This window comes from Ascaphus truei, chromosome 4 (genome assembly GCF_040206685.1).
Source record: "Ascaphus truei isolate aAscTru1 chromosome 4, aAscTru1.hap1, whole genome shotgun sequence".
NCBI classification, from domain to species: domain Eukaryota; kingdom Metazoa; phylum Chordata; class Amphibia; order Anura; family Ascaphidae; genus Ascaphus; species Ascaphus truei.
The window spans coordinates 338281204-338295100 of record NC_134486.1 but is presented as its reverse complement, the minus strand read 5'-3'; the positions used below and the strand labels follow the sequence as shown (position 1 = coordinate 338295100).

Here is a 13897-nt window from a genome sequence, read left to right as displayed (position 1 = left end):
ATTTCAGACATATCTTTAAGTTCTTTTAGGGCAATGAGTTCCGATTGACTCAGATTATTGTGATTTTTTTGTCTGTTTTAGAACTTCAAGATCTTCAGTAACTAGGTTGAGGAAGGTTGTGACATTGGCACAGGTGTCTTGGTGAGGAGTGAAGCGGCTTTGTGGTTTAAGGGTAGTGTGTGGTCCATCACCTGGATTTTTTTCCCCCTCGTCAAGGAGATCGATCAAATCAGTAAGGAGTTCCTGATCTTGAGTTTGTAAGAGTTCTTTGTACTCATTAGGTGGCATATTACGCTCTTTCTGTTTAAAATGTTTATGCAGCAGCATTTTGCGTGCAAAGAGATTAACATCCTTTACTGCTTCGAAAAGATCAAATCTATTGGTGGGGACATAGGAGAGGCCTTTTTCCAAAAGGCTAGTTTGTGCATCAGTCAATATCACTTCGGAAAGATTAATAACTTTTCCCTTGTGATCTGATGTTTTGTTATGGATTAGCGTCTCCTTCTCCTTTGTCTTCTGTAATTGGTCCACCTGCCTCTTCCTCTGCCTCTCCAATATCCCTCCTCTCCGTGTCTTTCGGGTCCATAGTCTGTTTCGTTCTGGGCCTGATCTAAAAAATGAGTTTCTGCCTGTGTGTTGGTTTTATCTTTGTTAGTTTTAGACCTTGTCATAACTCTATTTTGATAGCTAGAGCTTTCGTCAGTCTCGGACATATCCCAGTCAGTGGATGAATCGCTATGCTCTTGCATTTTGGTCCTTTCCGCTTGGAAGTGATGTCTGTAGATCTTACCACTAGCGAAATCACCACTGTCTCTGAGGTACTTAGTGTGTTTCCTTTCTTTAATGCCCTTTACATACTGATCAGTTGTTTTCTGAAGGATGTTTTCAAATTTTTCAAAATTGGGGGATTCCTTCCATTGAACTGCTTCTTTTTTATTTTTCTCCACCTCAAAGTTGACTTTTTTGAGCTCTATAAGTTCATTATCAATAAGTAAAGTCATGAGGTCATGAGAGCATTTGCTTATTATATCATCCCATTTTTTGATAAATGTATCCTGTTGGTTGTGATATGATGGTGAGAGATTGACTCTCAAACCTCTCGGTATCATCTTGTTTTTCTCATACTTTTGTAGGCTACATACTTCCCACCACAGACGTGACTGTTTTTTATATAGTCTCTCCATATTTTGGAAATATAGTTTTATATTGCTAACAGTAGGTTCTTCTTGAGGAGTATGTGTAGCAGAAAAAATATTTTCTGAGTCAGCTTCCCAATCATTAAAGTCCATAGTCCTGGACAGGAAACCTGCCATTCTGAATAGATGGCTGTTGCACTAAATGAGTGAAAAGGAGGAGCAGAGGTAGAAAAACAGGATAGGGAATCCTGCAGGTCTGCTGTGCGCCAATATAAGGGACCTTTTGTACCTGTCTCAGGTACACTCCCCCATCTCCATCACAACACTCCCTTGGCAGCACGCTACTCCATCTAGGGGTTTGAGCGAGGTCTCTTTCCATAGTATGCTGTGTTATTGACCACAACCACAATAATGTATCAATTAAGCTAACTCTATACTACATGAATAAATAAAAATAAACCGGCGCCAAATGGAAAGAAAAATCTGACTAAATATAGTCAAATTCAAAGGGTTGGGATGAGTTCCATGGAAGTGTCCTCAATGCAATCTCAAACAAACAAACATATAAGACCACAACATAAAAGAGAAGAAAAAAAGAGAAAAAAGATCATAGTGCAACTAAATACAAACAACAAATCACTGATATAGTTTACAAATATAGACAGTAATTTAATATATATTTAAAAAATACACATAAAAATAAACACACTAATAAAGTGATGGCATCCAGTGGGGCTAAAACTGAAACCCTACTTACAGCAATGCTGAATTGTATAAGCCTGTATATCATTCACACAGCCCTCCGTGGCCTGGATGGAGAAAGGAGGTTTCACCACACCGTCAGTGTGCTGCTGCACCGCAGGGAAGCTCCTCTCCCGTGGTATCACACCGCCAGCTGCCTCACTAGTCCACAGACGTATGTTGTTCCATAGAATGATTAAAATTGAGAGATTAAATTGAATTGAACATATATTAGGCTATATAATAGCCCTCTCTGTGGGAATATACAGCCAATAAATAGGCTTTACAATCATTCTATATTCTGTAGTTAGACACACTGAACCAGATTGCAGTGTGAATTTTGCATACAATTAATATCACATGACAATTAATATTGGAATTCAGTTATGTTCTATCACTGTAGAGCATCCTTACCCTACCTCCTGGGATACTTTTTAAACAAAAAATACACACAAAACTATATGACAACTTTATTTGCACGTGTAGACTTATATTAATTGTGGGAATATTAAATGTTAATTTTTAAATAGCCCTGGTGTGCACCAACAAGTGTGCTTCTTGTTAGAGATTGATTGGTATAAACAACTTTATCTCTATTTTTTAAAATACATTTCAATTCAGCACATAGGTAGCACCCAGTGCCACCCTAGGTATTTGGGTGAAAATCTAATTTACAACACTTATTGCACCTGTAGCCCTGCTTCCTATCGAACGCAGACCACCACTATGTGCTATATAACCTGCAGGCTCACAGGGCCTAAGCCTCTGCCACGGAGAGCTTGGGGTGCTCACAATACCTATGCCTTGGTACAGCGCCTCCACCTGCGATAGCTTCCGCACATGAACACACACACGCACTGCAATACCGTAACCAAGATGTTTTACTTATGCAACCAGTAACGTAATAACAGGTGCCCCTCTCTAGAGGAGACACTACTACCAGCATCCTTGGAACGCTCACTCTCCCTCTCCCTCCACCGGGTGATCCCACCCTGTGTCCAGCTCCCCCTTGGAGTATGTTCCCCACCCCCCCTTCAAGTGAGTCAGTGGGTGTATAAGTGTGTGACTGTGCAGCCACCGTGTCCCGGAGTGAGAATGGTACCGTTGGTGCACTTGACGTTTTACCTGCCGGGTACTCCTGTACCCGGTTCTGCAACTATCTTCACAAAGGATCGGCGAGGGCGTAGATGACGTCACCCGTAGATGTCCGGGGCGATCCCACCCAGACATGCTGCGACTTAGTGGCGGGGCCTGGTCCCAGGCCTCCCGCGGATACAGCACTGTCCTGGTATGACTCATAGCACAGTAAGGGGATCCGGAACCTGGCTATGGCCAGTCCCTAGCTCAGCTGCACGCTATTGGGGCTCAGGGTCTAACTGGGCCTGGGGCATGCGGCCTAGGTAGGGGCGGCAGCCTCCCTACACCGGCGCTCCTTCCTCCGCCAGCTAGCTCTGACCCTCGTGCGCCCCTCCCTTCCTTTTCCTTCCTCCTCCCGTACCTGATTGGTCCTGACACGTCACGGGGGAAACGCGGGGGCTGCTGGGACCCTAGTCCCCTAACTCCCCTCCTTCGCGGGCTTTTGTCTCCATGCCTTGCGCATGCGCAACCTCCGGCCGTACCAATTCTGCGTTGGCGGCTCCCTCTTGCGCGGAACCTCCGTTATCGGAGCGTTCCCTAGGTGCACCCCCCCTTCATCCAATTGGGGAAAAACGGGGTCCCGGCTACACACCTAATTATCAGTGAGGGTATATTTTCTTCTGACTACCTGAACAATAGGTTACACACACTTCATGCTTGCTTTACAGATATTCACATGTACATGTTAAAGTGTTGTCACCAGGGCCGCCGACAGCATTCCCAGTGTCAAGGACTAGAGACTCCACCTGGGCCCCCCTGTCGGCGACCTCGCATGTCCCCCCCTCTCGTTCTCTTACACTTTCTATTTCCCATATCCCCCCATCTCTCTCACTCTGCCCCCTCTCTCACTCTGCCTCCTTTCTCTCACCCCCCCTCTCTCTATCTCACTCTCCTCTTTCACTCTATATCACCTCCACCCCCTCTCTCATTCATTTTAACTCATTCCTCTAATAATTTTACCTGGGTGGGGTGGAGGGGGGGAGAGCTCCCTTCAAGAAGTGCCCCATGGCCTACTCCCCATAGATCTTGCTAAACATTCCAGGCCTTATCTTTCGGGCTGGTTGGCTTTGTCCAGTTCCCAACCCCTAAACATATACCACAATAGTTATGGAACAATATTAAAGTCCTTACTGTGTCTTTCTTTGGGAATCTCTGTCCCTAGATAGAGTTTAGGAAATCCTTCTGGATAGGCACTTGCACATGACAGCTATGTAGTCTGAGTCAGCCAACTACTACAAGCAGTAGCCTCCTTATCAAGCTGGTTGTCAGCTGTCTCAGCTTACTTCCTGATTGGCCAAGTATTCTTACTGGTTAACCTTCTGAGTGCTGGATGAAGGACTCAGATGTATGTTTCCCAGGCATAATTATCAGTACCTGAGTTCATCCTGTCACAGTGCTCTTTATATTTTCACATGGACTTAAATGCTGTACATGTCAACGTAGTAATATCACCATGTTACATTTAATACACAGGCACCATTAACACGTGTACATTATAAATGGCTAACAAAACTGGAATGGACGTCACTAAAATGCCATATAAATGTAGGCAATATATATACTAATAGATATTCCTATATGGAACACATATCAAAACATTATAAAAGTGAATGTTTATTTTTTTTTATTTTCGTGATAAATTGTCCTTTTGCTGCGTTCTTTAATAGTTCTGCATGTTTCAAATTTTGTAGTTGCATTCTAAAGATTTCACTTGTTGAAAATTTCAACGGGCAATAAAATAGGATTCAAAATGCATTTGGAAATTATGTAAAATGTATAAAAATGATTTAAATGTTATTAACTAATTGGTGACATCACTATCAAATTGAAAAAACTGCTCTCCATAAACAGCACCCTGCTATAATTCTATGGTCTGGCACATAAGTCCTGGAAATAGCAAGCAGTGCTAGAATTTAACCCCCTGTTCTGCATGTACAGCTCTGGCAAAATTACTGGCATTGTTAGAGTTAACCAGCCTGCACATGGCCATGCATGTGAGTAGTCTCCTGAAAATGTTATAATGTTGCACTTTCAGGCACATGCTTGTTTGGACAGGCCCTGGAAAGTGCTAGTAGGTCATGTGATCAGTGGGGTGGCTGACTTGATACAGCAAGTCCTGCCCAGAAACCGGCGATAGCAAGGGTTAAACCCCTTGGGTATATAAGTTGGGGACCCTCCCCTTTATCATTAGATTCTAGGGAGCTCCTGAGTCCAGGTGCCTGATTCCTGGTGAGTCCTATCCAGCCCAGGGAGAGGGATGATGCCCCTGAGCTAGGATACTTCAGACTGAGGTCTTAATATAGCTATCTACTCAGAGGATGGTGGGGAATAGCCACCTCGGGCATTGGTTCCTGCCGAAGTCGAGCTGCTCAGGAAAAGGGTGAGGATTGACTACTCCAGGCCTAGCTCTGAGTAACTTTGCATCTGCCCAGGCAAGGGATGGTGGTGTGACCTAAAAGGACATTGTATGTACTACACCGCTGTGCTGATTCCACCAAGGCTCCAAAAAACCCCAGCTATATCGTTTCGGGGATTCTGGACTAAGTTATTCTACTATTTCTCCTGTGAGGGGTTACCCCTGCTTCTAGCTGGGCCCTTACAGGTGGAGGTGCTGCACCACACTAAGGAATCTGTACCCCAAGCTCCCTCATTGTAGAGAAACAGCTTCCTGGAAACCAAAAGGTGAGCACCACAACACCTATTTACCATCAATCTCCCGTCGGGGGGGGGGGGAGGGGTGTTACAAATATTTACCAACATAATAAAGATACAAAATAGTTGTGTCAATATATTGCACATTCCACCATTGGTTCCTAAAGTTGCTCCCAGGAATCATGGGTTATTGTAACAGATTTCTTATCATAGCTGCACATTGAATAGACGGGCACAGGTATTTACGAAAGATGTAATACTTCTCCACTACACATATTGTATGGTATCATGAGACATTCTTTTGATATCTAATGTTACATGTATACATAAAGCAAGAAAATCTGTGTCATCAAAATTAAACATCTCTAATAATAACAAATGCAGAAATCTGATCAAATAAGTCTGGAGGCTCACTGGTGTTTTTGTTTTGCCACTGAAAATGTTTGTTTGGGTTTGTTTTGGATTTGAAAAATGATAATTCCATTAAAATAATGAAAAGGTCATAATTCAATAATCTGGAGCTGTCGTTCTTGCTTTCTACTTCTTAAACCAATGTGCTTTACAAAGACTAAGAACTAAGACACACAATGAAAAGAAGAAAAATAAATTAGGGCGCTCTATGAGATAACATACAAAATAAAAAAATTATCAAAATTATCAAAATGATTATAGGAAAAATTGAGTGGTGTATAATTGGAGTTGTAGCAAATATGATTGAAAACACATGGATATACTACTGTAAGTAACCATTATACTTTTAAAAAGAGAGGAAGTGATTCTGCATCTAAATCTTGTGGTTGTGATACTAGAGATTTTAAAACCAGAGACAGAACATAAAACACAGACAAAGCTCAGTTTTTAGCACATCCAGTGAGACTCGTACACGGTACAGTGCCTAAATATATATGTATAAATCTAATAAGTAAAATGGTCTTTTAGTTTGACATTTTTGGCCAAAATTGTTGTAAGCCCCTGAGCCAACGCCAAGGCAGACCACATATCAGGGGTCCCTAACGCTAATATAAATTCTTAATAACCTGTGTAATAACAGGAAGAATGATTTATAGTAAATCTGTCAATATTAGTTGCAAAGTTCTGAGTCTGACTGAAGCTTTTATTAACCTGTACATTACCAGGAAAAGCACTCTGTATTAGAGATGTCACAGCCAAACTGCAAGCAGGCAAGTTCCCCTGAGTGGAAGATGCTATGGAGTGAGCCCATAACCATTTAAATGTGGGAGGGGGTGAGCTTAAATTAGGAAGGAGGTTGCCACCCTCCAATCAGCCATGACTAGCTGGACAAGAATTGTAAAACATACTGGACACCTAACAAGCTCCTATTGAACCCCCAAAATGACCACAACATATATATAAGCATATGAGTGTCACAGAGGAGTGCTACTGAGCATGGCAATATATATTTTAAAACCAGAGACAGAACATAAAACACAGACAAAGCTCAGTTTTTAGCACATCCAGTGAGACTCATACACGGTACAGTGCCTAAATATATATGTATAAATATCTAATAAGTAAAATGGTCTTTTAGTTTGACATTTTTGGCCAAAATTGTTGTAAGCCCCTGAGCCAACGCCAAGGCAGACCACATATCAGGGGTCCCTAACGCTAATATTTAGGCACTGTACCGTGTATGAGTCTCACTGGATGTGCTAAAAACTGAGCTTTGTCTGTGTTTTATGTTCTGTCTCTGGTTTTAAAATATATATTGCCATGCTCAGTAGCACTCCTCTGTGACACTCATATGCTTATATATATGTTGTGGTCATTTTGGGGGTTCAATAGGAGCTTGTTAGGTGTCCAGTATGTTTTACAATTCTTGTCCAGCTAGTCATGGCTGATTGGAGGGTGGCAACCTCCTTCCTAATTTAAGCTCACCCCCTCCCACATTTAAATGGTTATGGGCTCACTCCATAGCATCTTCCACTCAGGGGAACTTGCCTGCTTGCAGTTTGGCTGTGACATCTCTAATACAGAGTGCTTTTCCTGGTAATGTACAGGTTAATAAAAGCTTCAGTCAGACTCAGAACTTTGCAACTAATATTGACAGATTTACTATAAATCATTCTTCCTGTTATTACACAGGTTATTAAGAATTTATATTAGCGTTAGGGACCCCTGATATGTGGTCTGCCTTGGCGTTGGCTCAGGGGCTTACAACAATTTTGGCCAAAAATGTCAAACTAAAAGACCATTTTACTTATTAGATATTTATACATATATATTTAGGCACTGTACCGTGTATGAGTCTCACTGGATGTGCTAAAAACTGAGCTTTGTCTGTGTTTTATGTTCTGTCTCTGGTTTTAAAATATATATTGCCATGCTCAGTAGCACTCCTCTGTGACACTCATATGCTTATATATATGTTGTGGTCATTTTGGGGGTTCAATAGGAGCTTGTTAGGTGTCCAGTATGTTTTGTGATACTAGAGACTCTGAAAATGTGTCTACCGTGTCTTTTTCCAAGGAGGATGCAGGTTGTACCAGGTGGAAGACAAAAGGGATCAATAAGTTGAAAGTACTGTACGTGGCGAGAACAACGTGCAGGGAAAAATAAATATGGATGCGCTAGTGAGGTTCCGGTACAAAAAAAGTGGTGAACAATATCACTCAGAGGAATATACACTACTTTATATTACATTTAGGCACAAGCAAGATAAGGATCAGCAAGGGAGTGCAACAGGGAGACACCAAATTAACAACACTTTTAATATCAACAGACATTGGATTGGGAAGAAAATGGAATTAAAATCAACGGAAAATATTTGAGTCATCTACGATTTGCTGACAACATTGTTATTTTTGACACACGTTTAGAAGCAACAAATCAGACAACTCCGGAAAGTGAAACATTAACCAAATCTGTCTCATAAGGGGAAAAAATAAATTCCTCACTGATTTCAGTAATGGCAATAAGATTTCTCACTGGATCAACATCCATCTTTCTTTCATTTACATGTATACCTTTCCTTTCTAGAAATATGTCTAACCTTTTGTTAAAGATATCTATACTATAGTTCTGTCATGAGATGTCATTCTGACATGGGTACAGTATGTCACATTGCTAATGACCTCAATGCTGATCTGATGTGTTTTTATAGGGAAGGGAGATTAATTGCTTTAAAGGTACCCCACCTCTAGTCATAAATTCAAAATAACATCAAATACATTCCTGAATGAGGGGGTGGGATGGCAGGAAAGTACCCTATAATACAATGCACTGTAATGAATCAAGAAGCAGGAACGTTAGGCTGCGTCCATAGTGCAGGATACGGCGCGAGCTGCAAACACTTGGACGCCAATGCATATGTACATAATTGCACGTGCACATGCGATACAGGGAGACAGGTGCTTCACAATACAAATACGTTTGTGTTTCAAGCGTGATTCCAGGTCACGGAGTGCGGAAGCTAGCGTGGCCTTATTAGGAAATAGGGTGGATGTCCTAAGAGAGGGGTCGGCAACCTGCGGCTCTTTCCGCTCCTACTTGCGGCTCTCTACAGGTTGCCAACCCCCAGCTGCTGCCTCTCTCCCTCACTATCCTGGTGGTGGCTGCGGGAGGGCCCGGCCAGTGCTGGAAGGGCCTCTGGTTGCCGCCGAGCCCGACATCTCCCCAGCTCTCTTCTGTACTGTCCCACGCTGGTGCGCGCTATAAGTGCATGTCGCAACTTCCGGCGTGAGCCGACATCAACCTGCAGGACAGTGAGGGAGAGAGGCCCAATGTAAGCGTATATATGTGTGTGTTTGTGTATGAATAATATATGTGTATTTGGGGGGGGGGGTAGTGTGTATGTATTTTGGGGGTCGTGTATGTGTATTTGTGTGGGGGTCGTGTAGGTGTTTTGGGGGGGTAGTGTACAGGCATACCCCGCTTTAAGTACACTCACTTTAAGTACACTCGCGAGTAAGTACATATCGCCCAATAGGCAAACGGCAGCTCACGCATGCGCCTGTCAGCACGTCCTGAACAGCAATACCTGCTCCCTACCTGTACCGAAGCTGTGCGCAAGCGGGGAGACTATAGAGCCTGTTACACACGTGTTATTTACATCAGTTATGCATGTATATGATGATTGCAGTACAGTACATGCATCGATAAGTGGGGAAAAGGCAGTGCTTCACTTTAAGTACATTTTCACTTTACATACATGCTCCGGTCCCATTGCGTACGTTAATGTGGGGTATGCCTGTATGTATGTATTGTGTATTTGTAAATGACACTGTTTTGCACATACAAACAATGAAAATAAATAAAGGGACTTATTATTGTGAGATGCATTTTATTCCCCCACATATTTTGTCGTATGTTATTGCTCTTACAGTATATACCTATTAGTGTGTGTACAGTATATGTATGGGTTTAAGGGGGTGTAATGCATGTCTTGCGGCTCTCGAAATATTTTGGAGAAATGCATTTTTAATAAAATGGCTCTTCTTCCTTGGAGGTTGCAGACCCCTGTCCTAAGACATAAGTGTAGCCCCCTGTAAACAGCTCAGGCTATACCTATCTTCCTTCTACTGTTATAAGTCCTGTTAAGATCAGGCGCCAGTAATCATCATGGGTTTTCCCCCTTCATAGCCCTAACCTGAGTGGTAGACGCAGGCCTGGACTCTGCTGCAGGCGTGAGCAAGAGGGGAGGTTCTGCTGACATCACGAGGGGCGGGGCTAGCTCTATATTTAGCAGCCTACTCCAGTGAGTGGTGTTCTTGTTCTTTTTCTTTGGAGTGTGCCGTGTTCCTCTTTTGATGGTTCTTCGGAAGAGAGAGAGTAGCTTAGAAAGAGTTCTAGTGAACAGTATATCAAGAGTCTAGAGTTGCTGAGTATTATGCCGTGAGCCACGAATCCTTCGGAACGGTCCGAGGAGTATCAGGAGGCTGCGGGCTCCCCGGCGCAGCGTGCCGGATGAGAGCGAGAGGAGCTGAAACGATCAGCGTCTATAAGTAGAGCTGATAGAATTATAGACGGGTGGACCAATGCCCTCACCCCACTGCCAGGGGTGATCGGGGGATAATTCAAGACCCACCTCGAGGCTAACCTCGGAGGTGGGCCACAGGGTATTGAAGCCCTAGCTCAGACCATCCTGTCGGAAGAGTGACTTGGAGGGAAGGAGAGGAGGAAGCCTTTGGGCGGAGGTGAGCGGTGTGTACCTCGTCCTGGCGATTGTATTGCGGCTGCTAAAAGCCTTATCGTTGAGATATCGTTGCTCTGTCAAATAAAGAGACTGTTCTGCACCCGTAAAGACTGTGTGTGATTTGGAGAGTATAACCCTGGGACCTGAGGGGTTCTTCTATACCGGTCCTGTCCCATTACCCTGGGAGTATAGAAGATGGAGGCGCTGGCCAAAGCCAGATTTCTTGCAGGAGGAGCGGAGGGGCGTGAAAGCCGAAAGGCCACGTCATGCTGACAAGGAAAAGACCCCACCTCTGGATTCCACCAGAGGAAGGGGGCCCACAAAGAGCCAATCAGGTAGGTCCTCCCCCGCGAAGGGAGGGACCGGAGACCTGAGCGAGGAGCGTCACTTTTGTCTGGCATTCAAGGAGCACGGAGCTAGAAAACTGAGTTGTCTTCCCTCTGAACGAACCATGTCAGAGATAAGTACCTCCATTCACCAAGTACCTGGAGGCCTACTGGTCGTGGCAGTAGCGGAGCATGAATATGTTCGGTGCTTGTGTGTGCACTGCGGACTACCCGGCGCGGGTACCGAGTACCAAGGCCCGATGTGCTAAATGTGGCACGTTTTACTTGTGGCCAACCGAGCCGCGGGATTTGTTCGGCACGCCACAGGGTTCCTCTCCAGGAACTTTGACGGAGGTGGCGGACGACAAAGAAAAGACTGCCCTGGGTCCCCGTTATACCATATCGGGAGGAACCAAGGCTCAGCTAGTTATTGAACTAAGCAAGCTGGCCACCCAGACAAGCGCGACCGCAGTGGAGGTACACAAACGAGGACATTTTGTACCCATATCCACGGGTTGTATCGCTGAAGAACCATGTGACTCCCCAGCGGAGGAACCGATCGTGATTTCATCGGAGGAAGAGGAGATGGGTGTAACATCGGTGGCAATGCGCCTACCGGCGAACCACCCGAAAGGCATAAAAAGGGAACAGACAAGTCCGGGGACCATCCAACGGCGAACGCTGGTGCGGCCGGAGGCCCGTACAAGTCCCACTGCCGTGGTGACTCCCAGTGCAACGGAGACCGAGACGATCCTAGCGGAGCCCGAGGTCATCAAAAAGCAGCGCAGTGGTAAGGAGACCCCACCACCCCCTTACTCCCACCAGGCACAGACCGCACTCACGGTGGAACGAGAAAGAGAGGCTTGAGGCCAACTTGTTCGATCGTGTACCAGATGTTCCACCGCCGCCCCCGGGGGGTCCTCGACGCACGGCCGGTGCGTGACCCCGGGGCGGATGGGGACTCTGCCGGCGATTCGGATAACATCAGTTCCGGTTCCACTGGGAGAAAGACCAGCCTTGGGGGGGATATTCTCCCCGCAACACATAGCCTCTGTCATGGCCAGGGCTAAGCTACAGAGTCGAGGTTCTCCCCGAGAAGCCCAAAGCATGAGGGGGAGTGCCGCTAAGAAGTCGTTCATTGGGCAGGGTGTTACCCGTTTGCTGGACAATGCTCTGGACGTTTCTCCAACCCCGGCCCTTAGCCCCCCTGCCCCGGCCACTGCCCCTGCCCCGTCACGAGTGGTGCAACCGGGACCTACCAGGGATAAATTATGTAAAAACCCCAAATACTCCAAGGACTTGCGGGATTGGGAGTTGAGTGAGGAAGGGTCTGAAGGGGAGATACCGTATTCAAGTGTTATACCTGTACCTAACCCTGTGCCGTTTTCTCCTGCAGCTAAAGGGAGAGACCGAGAGTCTCACACTCCAGTAGAGACTGGGTCTACTAGTACAGTGGTGTCCAAAATGAACCCCACTAGGTATTATAATGCCAAGGGAAGGAGAGATTGCTCACGATCTACTGATCGGGTACGTCCGGTGTATCATCACAGGTAGATTCAGATGTAGAACGCGCTAGTCAGGCCGCTGAGTACGAGCACCGCGATAAATGGTGGGCGCCTTTGTTCACCGGGTACCACGAAGAGATGGACCGTACGCGATTCTTGTTGATTAAGAACGATGTAGTAGACCACTGGTGGGCGGCTGGTTCTTTCACTCCGCAGGAGATGGGGGATGAGTTAGATCACCGGTTGAGGGAGATAGAGCAGAAACGTATTGTACCTCAAGGCCCCAGTATATTGTATGACGAAGTAGCCTCCGAGGAGCCATTGTTTTGGGTACTGCCAAGCAGGGCAGGGCACCGCACGCTTACCAAGCTAAGTCGAGCTGGCCATAGTCGCTAGATACCGGCAGTCGCACTGTTATGAATATCCCTACGTGCCGGAGCCCATCATGAGAGAGGTTGAAGATAATCGAGACAGTTGGCTTAGGGAGGCAGTTCAAGAGTACCTGCGGACCAAGTACGGTCGGGCGGGGTATCACAATGAGGATAAGATTAGTGAGCTAGTGCGTATATGGAGCATCGGCAGGTGTATTTACATGCATGGTGTTACATACAGGCCTGAGCATGGGCCGGTTCAGTCGTTCGCTGTGACTGTCACTGATCAAAACGGACGACGTGTAAGGAAGCCTGATCCAAGGCACTATCTGTAGGGTTCTCCACGTTGGGAGTACCCGGATGTACTTACAATTACTACCTCATTATGCATGTATTATGATTGTTATGTGTGCTGTTTCCCAGGTGGTTCGCCGCAGGATGGTACTGCTAAAGATAGGTCCAAGTGGGGACCATTGGATTCCACCATAGGGAGAGTGTAGCCCCCTGTAAACAGCTCAGGCTATACCTATCTTCCTTCTACTGTGATAAGTCCTGTTAAGATGGGGTGCCAGTAATCATCATGGGTTTTCCCCCTTCATAGCCCTAACCTGAGTGGTAGACGCAGGCCTGGACTCTGCTGCAGGCGTGAGCAAGAGGGGAGGTTCTGCTGACACCATGAGGGGAGGGGCCAGCTCTATATTTAGCAGCCTACTCCGGTGAGTGGTGTTCTTGTTCTTTTTCTTTGGAGTGTGCCGTGTTCCTCTTTTGATGGTTCTTCGGAAGAGAGAGTAGCTTAGGAAGAGTTCTAGTGAACAGTATATCAAGAGTCTAGAGTTGCTGAGTATTATGCCGTGAGCCACGAATCCTTCGGAACGGT

The 13897-nt window shown here is 45.5% G+C and overlaps 1 long non-coding RNA gene across 1 annotated transcript in view; it reads right to left on the bottom strand.

The window, feature by feature from the left end:
• Positions 1 to 4301, bottom strand: part of LOC142492140 (uncharacterized) — a 28085-nt gene extending 23784 nt beyond the window's left edge. Inside the window, exon 1 of the long non-coding RNA XR_012800771.1 lies at positions 4146 to 4301. This is a non-coding gene — a long non-coding RNA (uncharacterized LOC142492140). The remainder of the gene's footprint in view (positions 1 to 4145) is intronic.
• Positions 4302 to 13897: the final 9596 nt, after the last annotated feature.